This window comes from Carassius auratus, unplaced genomic scaffold, assembly GCF_003368295.1.
Source record: "Carassius auratus strain Wakin unplaced genomic scaffold, ASM336829v1 scaf_tig00217831, whole genome shotgun sequence".
Lineage (NCBI taxonomy): Eukaryota > Metazoa > Chordata > Actinopteri > Cypriniformes > Cyprinidae > Carassius > Carassius auratus.
Genome location: NW_020529264.1, coordinates 12,501 through 20,122, shown reverse-complemented (window position 1 = coordinate 20,122; position 7,622 = coordinate 12,501). Strand labels below are relative to the sequence as shown.

At 36.4% G+C, this 7,622-nt stretch overlaps 3 non-coding genes across 3 annotated transcripts; all 3 read right to left on the bottom strand.

Moving 5' to 3' along the window:
- Nucleotides 1–408: 408 nt before the first annotated feature.
- LOC113103479 (5S ribosomal RNA) lies at nucleotides 409–526 on the bottom strand. Its single transcript, XR_003291575.1, has one exon. It is a non-coding gene; the product is annotated as a 5S ribosomal RNA (ribosomal RNA).
- Nucleotides 527–897: 371 nt separating this feature from the next.
- LOC113103476 (5S ribosomal RNA) lies at nucleotides 898–1,016 on the bottom strand. Its single transcript, XR_003291572.1, has one exon. It is a non-coding gene; the product is annotated as a 5S ribosomal RNA (ribosomal RNA).
- Nucleotides 1,017–1,529: 513 nt separating this feature from the next.
- LOC113103483 (5S ribosomal RNA) lies at nucleotides 1,530–1,648 on the bottom strand. The gene has a single exon (XR_003291578.1). It is a non-coding gene; the product is annotated as a 5S ribosomal RNA (ribosomal RNA).
- Between the last annotated feature and the right edge of the window lie 5,974 nt (nucleotides 1,649–7,622).

The following is a 7,622-nucleotide window of genomic DNA, read 5'->3' as shown; positions in this document are numbered from 1 at the left end:
CCTCCCCAGACAGCCTAGGCTGCTGGGAAGTGTTTGAACTTAAAAACAAAACAAAAACAGAAAACAGAAAAAAAGCTAACTTTAAACAAAAAATGGGTTTACAACAACAATGGTGAGCCTACTCTCACCCACTACTGCCACCTCACTTCCTGCTAGCACTCTAGCGTTGCCAGGTTGGTATGGCCGTAAGCGAAGTCTGCAATGAGAGGGCTATTTAAAGACCAGCCAATCTTATCGCCAGTACAATATATAAGTAGGAAAGAAAACCCAAAGCTTAAAGCACCTGGTATTCCTAGGCAGTCTCTCATCAAAGTACTAACCAGACCTAAACCTGCTAAGATTCAGAAATCGGGCATTGACTCTATTTTTTGGCAAAATGATTATAAACTAAGTGAAAAATGTCCAAAAAGCTTACAGTACCTGGTATTCCCAGGCGGTCTCCCATCCAAGTACTAACCAGGCCCAAACCTGCTTAGCTTCCGAGATCAGACGAGATCGGGCATAGCCAGTTGGTATGGCCGTAAGCGAAGTCTGCTGCAAAGAGAGGGCTATTTAAAGACCAGCCAATCTTATCGCCAGTACATTATATAAGTAGGAAAGAAAGCCCAAAAGCTTAAAGCACCTGTTATTCCTAGGCAGTCTCTCATCAAAGTACTAACCAGACCTTAACCTGCTAAGATTCAGAGATCGGGCATTGACTCTTTTTTTTTTTTTTTTTTTTTAATGAAAGATTATTACATAATTCGTGAAATTTTCCAAAAAGATTAAAGCACCTGGTATTCCCAGGCAGTCTCCCATCCATGTACTAACCAGGCCCAAACCTGCTAATATTCAGAGATTAGGCATTGACTCTATTTTTGGCAAAATTATTATATACTAAGTGAAAAATGTCCAAAAAGCTTACAGCACCTGATATTCCCAGGCGGTCTCCCATCCAAGTACTAACCAAGCCCAAACCTGCTTAGCTTCGGAGATCAGACGAGATCGGGCATAGCCAGGTTGGTATGGCCGTAAGCGAAGTCTGCTGCAAAGAGAGGGCTATTTAAAGACCAGCCAATCTTATCGCCAGTACATTATATAAGTAGGAAAGAAAACCCAAAAGCTTAAAGCACCTGGTATTCCTAGGCAGTCTCTCATCAAAGTACTAACCAGACCTAAACCTGCTAAGATTCAGAGATCGGGCATTGACTCTTTTTTTTTTTTTTTTTTTTTTTTTAATGAAAGATTATTATATAATTCGTGAAATTTTCCAAAAAGATTAAAGCACCTGGTATTCCCAGGCAGTCTCCCATCCATGTACTAACCACGCCCAAAGCTGCAAATATTCAGAGATCGGGCATTGACTCTATTTTTTGGCAAAATTATTATATACTAAGTGAAAAATGTCCAAAAAGCTTACAGCACCTGGTATTAACAGGCAGTCTCCCATCCATGTACTAACCAGGCCCAAACCTGCTAAGATTCAGAGATCCGGCATTGACTCTATTTTTTGGCAAAATTATTATATACTAAGTGACAAATTTCCAAAAAGCTTACAGCACCTGGTATTCCCAGGCGGTCTCCCATCCAAGTACTAACCAGGCCCAAACCTGCTTAGCTTCCGAGATCAGACGAGATCGGGCATAGCCAGGTTGGTATGGCCGTAAGCGAAGTCTGCTGCAATGAGAGGGATATTTAAAGACCAGCCAATCTTATCGCCAGTACATTATATAAGTAGGAAAGAAAACCCAAAAGCTTAAAGCACCTGGTATTCCTAGGCAGTCTCTCATCAAAGTACTAACCAGACCTAAACCTGCTAAGATTCAGAAATCGGGCATTGACTCTATTTTTTGGCAAAATTATTATAAACTAAGTGAAAAATGTCCAAAAAGCTTACAGCACCTGGTATTCCAGGCAGTCTCCCATCCATGTACTAACCAGGCCCAAACCTGCTAAGATTCAGAGATCCGGCATTGACTCTATTTTTTGGCAAAATTATTATATACTAAGTGAAAAATTTCCAAAAAGCTTACAGCACCTGGTATTCCCAGGCGGTCTCCCATCCAAGTACTAACCAGGCCCAAACCTGCTTAGCTTCCGAGATCAGACGAGATTTTTTTTTTTTTTATTATAAAAAATTTACATTCATTTAATTTGTTTCATACAGTTACAATCCATGACATTATTATTCATATTTCCCCCATAGCCAGTTTACACCATTTTCTTTCATTTCCAACATTGGATTCCCTCTTACAATCATTTCTATAAAATCATCCTCTTTGTTTTCCATTGAGAAATAATTCCATAACAGTCTCACAGAGTATTCCATCCTGTTTTTAAAGATTATCCACACATCAACATTTTTCCCATCATATTTCGCCATGTTTCTTCTCAACCATATTACATACTTTGCTATTGTTACACATAAATTAAAGGTATACATATTGCAGTCATTATGACCAAATAAAAACATTGTTTCCCACTTCTTTTGGTCCTCATCATACTTCCCCTCCAAAATTTCTTTTGCAATTTCCTTCATTTTTCTCATAAAATCATCTAACCTTTCACAATAAAAAAACAGATGTAACAGTCCTTCCTTTTCTTTCATACACACTTTACACTTTGCATCATTTTGAATTCCTATTTTATGTAATCTCATCTCTGTTAATATACAATTGTGTCTCAATAAATAATTAAAATTCTCTAAAATTGGTTCCATATATTTCAACCTCACGTTTCCCCAAATTTCATTTTCATTTAAGTCATCATATCTTTCTTTCCAGTAGTTCAAAGCTACTGGTTTTGTAAAAGCGATAGACCTAAAAATACTATACACATTCCTTACTTTGCATAAATTAAAATGAACGTTTTCCCCATTTAACCTTTTAAAAAATACATCTGGAAATTCATTCTCATCCCCACTCTCATAGTTTTCAATTCTTTCAATCCAGTCCTTTGGTATCGCTTTCTTTAAATCCTCATATTGTCCTTCTAACTTCCTTCTCCACGCCCTTTTGCCCCCCTCTCTCAATGCATCCACAACTGCCTGTAAAGGTACATAACCCTCTATCACCTCATACAATAGATCTTTTATTTGTCTCAAACCACAATCCCACCATTCTTTATAATACATGACCTTACCGTCCCTTATGATATTCGGATTTAAAAACAATGGTTGTTCTAAAAGCTGGGCCCTTCCTTTAGGTAAAATCAGTACATTTTCTAAAAATTCCCCCCATGATTCCAAAACCTCCACATAAAAACATGGCAGACCTTTTAACATCCAGCTTTTCATTTTCATCCATAAAACATTACATCCCATATTACATTTTTCCAGGTAATATTCCATGACTCTTTTCCAAATTACATCACTTTTGCTCTCTAGAAACTTCTGAACTGTTTTAATTCTCAGCGTTCTCATTCTTAAAAATGGATCTAAAAGTCCCAATCCTCCCTCCTTTAGGTTTCCAAGTAATGTATCATATGCAATCTTAGCCCTTCCATTTCCCCATAAAAACTTTAAAACCAATTCTTTCATTTTTTTGTAGTACAGATGAGGCAATGGGGTTACTCCCAACACATACCAGACTTTCGACAGCATCAATGAATTTATAATTAAAACTTTCCCCCTTAGCTTTAAATCTCTCATTTGCCAAAATCTCAGTCTTTTTCCAATTCCATTTAAAACACCTTCCCAATTCAAAGTGTCTGCCTTATTAGAATCAATACCAACCCACAACCCCAAAATCTTGATGTGCTGCATTTCCTCCTTGAATTGTATATGCTGCGGTATTTCCTCTACTCTGCCAATCCTCATACACACACTTTTCCCCACATTTACTTTGGCTCCCGACCCTTTACAATATCTTTCTAAAATCCCCATTGCCCTATCAATACTTTGGATGTCTTCTACCAACAAGGTTGTATCATCTGCATACTGATACACTGCTTCTCTTTGGAAATGGTTCTTTATTTGTATTCCTTTGATTTCTCTGTCTGCCTTAATAGCCAAACCAAGTGGCTCGGCTACCAGAGAGTAAAGTAAGGCAGACAGTGGGCATCCTTGCCTGATCGACCTTGTTGGTTGAAAACAATCCGTTAAAAAACCATTGCATTTTATGCATGTTAACACATCTGAGTAAAAAATCCAAATCCATTTTCTAAAATTTTCTCCAAAACCAAAAGCCTTAAGAACATCAAATAAAAACTCATGCTCTACCCTGTCAAATGCCTTTTCTAAATCCAGACTTATTAAAAATCCCCCTTTCCCTTCTCCTTCATATAATAAATTGTGTCTCTTATACTTTTAACCACATCTACTATATCTCTTCCTTGCACCCCGTATGCCTGTGTTGTTTTTATTATTTTTGGTAAAACCTTTTTTAATCTGTTTGCTAATACTTTTGCTAATATTTTAAAATCTGTATTCAACATGGATATAGGTCTAAAATTTTTAAGATCTTTTGGATTACCGCTTTTTTTGTAAATCATTTTTACCATGCCTATCTTCATTTTTTCACTCAACACCCCCTTCTTGAAAATTTCTTCAAAAACTTCTTTTAAAATTGGCACTAACATTTCTCTAAAAGTTTTATAAAATTCATTAGTCAAACCATCCACACCAGGGCTCTTTCCAGGTTTTAACTGTTGAATTGCAATATCTATTTCTTCTTCCTTAATTTCTTCATCACACAAAATCCTGTCCTCACCTGTTAACTTAGATTTAATTTGTTTAATCAAAAACTCCTCATCATTTTTTCCTATACCTTGTCCCTTAAACATGTCCATGTAATAGTGCTTTACTGTTTTCAAAATTTCTTTAGTTTCTGTTTCTATTTCCCCTTTTTTATTTAAGACTTCTTTCAATAGATCAGCCTTCTGCCTATTTTGTTCTAAATTAAAGAAAAATTTTGTGCATCTTTCTCCCTCTACTGCATATTTTGCTTTACTTCTTATAATTGCACCCTTACATTTTTCCTCTTCTAATATCTTTAATTTATCTTGTAGCATTATTATTTTTTCAATTTCCTCTTTTCCATTGCTTTCTGACACTTTACTTAACTCATTATTCAGGAGTTTGGTTAATTCGGTTTCCTTCTGTCTTTCTAATTTTCTGACATTTTTGCTGTATTCTATTGAACATGTCTTTATTTCCCACTTAACAACTATCCCACACCATACTCTTTTCTCTTCCTATACATTCTATTAATTTTGCTTTCTTCCACAATCCCTTTAATACTTTCCTGAATGTCATTACTCTTTAAAATCTTTGCATTTAAAACCCACACTCCCCCTCCCCTTGTTCACACTTGAAGAATCTAATGTTAAAAATAAAGAGAATGATCACTAAGACCACTCGTTTATAATAAACATTAGTAATATTCCTTGCATTTCCTCTGTACATAAAATATAATCAATCCTACTTTGTTTCAGTTCTTTTAAAACAAATTGTCTTCTTGAAAATTGCTACTCGTTCTATTTCTTCTCTCCACACATCAATCAATTTTAAAATCCCCCATCAGTTTGTTCAACTCCTCCTTCCTTTATCAGTCTTAAAAACCATATTACTTGCTAAGTCTAATTCTGTAAAAACAGTATTAAAAATCCCCCATTAAAATCAACCCTTTCATTAATTCTTACATTTGCAGATATTGTTTTAAAAATTCCACTTTTGCTTTTCTTCATTTGGGAGCATGTATGTTACATATTGTACATCTCTCATTTCCTTTTTCTATTTCAACAGCTAAACATTTCCTGCTCCATCATTAACACCACACTTTCTTTTTCACACACCTCTCTTCTTATTAAAATTAGCAACCCCTTTCCAGTTTTCTCTGTACCATTATTACATGTATATTCCCATCCCATAAATTTTCAAACCTTTTAAACACAATAATTTTTTCCAATTCGTTTCTTGTATACAATACATCCACCCCTCTACATAATTCCCTCATATTTTCAAATTTCTCCACATCCATTAAACCTCGTGCATTAAATGAAACAACTCTTAAAAACATAAAAACAATATAAAATAAATAGTTAAAACATTTCATTTTTTTTTTTCAGTCATGCTCCATATCTCTCAGTACATCAAATCTGTTCTCACAACCCTCCTTGTCTTTAATATTCCCTGCCTTAAAAATCTTTCTTTGCAATGTCTATATTGGTGTGTTACCTTTAAAAGTTCTTCTTCTTTGTATTCCTTCTCGTTCTTTCCTACGTTTCTCTTCTCCTTTTCTCTCCATTCTCCTCTCCTGATAACCTTCCTCGTCGTTTTGTTGTTCCCATGTTCTTTCGCTCATATCCATAGTCTTTTGCACAGTCCATTGAGATGTTTGTTATTTCTGCCATCTAGTTCTTTCTTCTTTTCTCCCTGTGTCCCCCTGATGTTCTTTCTCTCCATTGTCCTCTCTCAGTCCACAGTTTTTCTCTTCTCCTTTTCTCTCCATTCTCCCCTCCTGAATAATCTTCCTCATTGTTTTTTTGTTTCCTCCTGTTCTTTGCTTATTTCCATGGTCCCTTTGCACCGTCCCTTGTGATATTGTTTTTTTCTCCATCATTTTCTTTTCCTCTCCTCCTGTGTCTGCTTGATGTTCTTCCTCTTCATTTTCCTCTCCCAGTCCACAATCTTTCCATCTCCTTGTTTAAACATTGTTCCATCTCGGTTCCCTCTGCTTTTGCCCACCCACATTAACAACCATATCTGTTTCTTGTTCACTACTATTTTCTCCCTCCCCCATCCAACATTCGCACCTCACCAACACTTTCCTACATTCCGGGCACTTCACTGCATTGCAGCTTCTTGCCAAGTGCCCCTGCTCTTTGCACTGGTAACAAATAAAGTCCGGCAATCTTTAAATACATGTCCTGGATCCATACACAATCTACAGGTTTCACCTGCCGATCGTGTATAATCCGAAAGTACTGGTGTGCCCTCAGCAGTTCTCAAAACTTGCTGCTATATGGTAGAGATACAACTTCCTTTGGGAAACCTGACCTTTACATATCTCGTACCATCTGCTATTTCAGTACCCGGATATGTTCTTCTCTTAATGTTGGTTGAGGGAGTTACACCCCATGCCTCCAATTTATCTAATATATCCTGATCATCAACATATGCAGGCAAATGCATAAAAGAAACAACATATTTCTCTTACTTGTAGCTTTCTAATCTCACAAAAATTGTTGCTTGATTCTTAGTCCATCCTCTAGCTTTTTCACACTCCTCCTCATTTGATAATGTGATCTCGAATTCTTTGCCTTGTCTTGGTCTTATCGCCAAATCTTTCCTCCTCCAATTTTTCATTCACTTCTTTGATAATATCCTGCACCGATCCATCTCTCACCTCTGCCAGATCCACAATTACAGTTGCTTCCTTTGAATAAAATAATCATTTTCTTTGGCCTCGTTGTATCCAAGCCGTTGTCCTGTAGTGTTTTCCGTGTCAAAGTCCCTGCGTCTTTCTCCTGCCCATTTCCTTGTTCATTTCCATGTAATCAGTCCAATTTTGAAAAAATAACAAAACAAAACCCTCCAAAAATAAAATCCTCCCCAGACAGCCTAGGCCTGCTGGGGAAGTGTTTGAACTTAAAACAAACAAAACAGAAAAACAGAAAAAAAGCTAACTTTAAACAAAAAATGG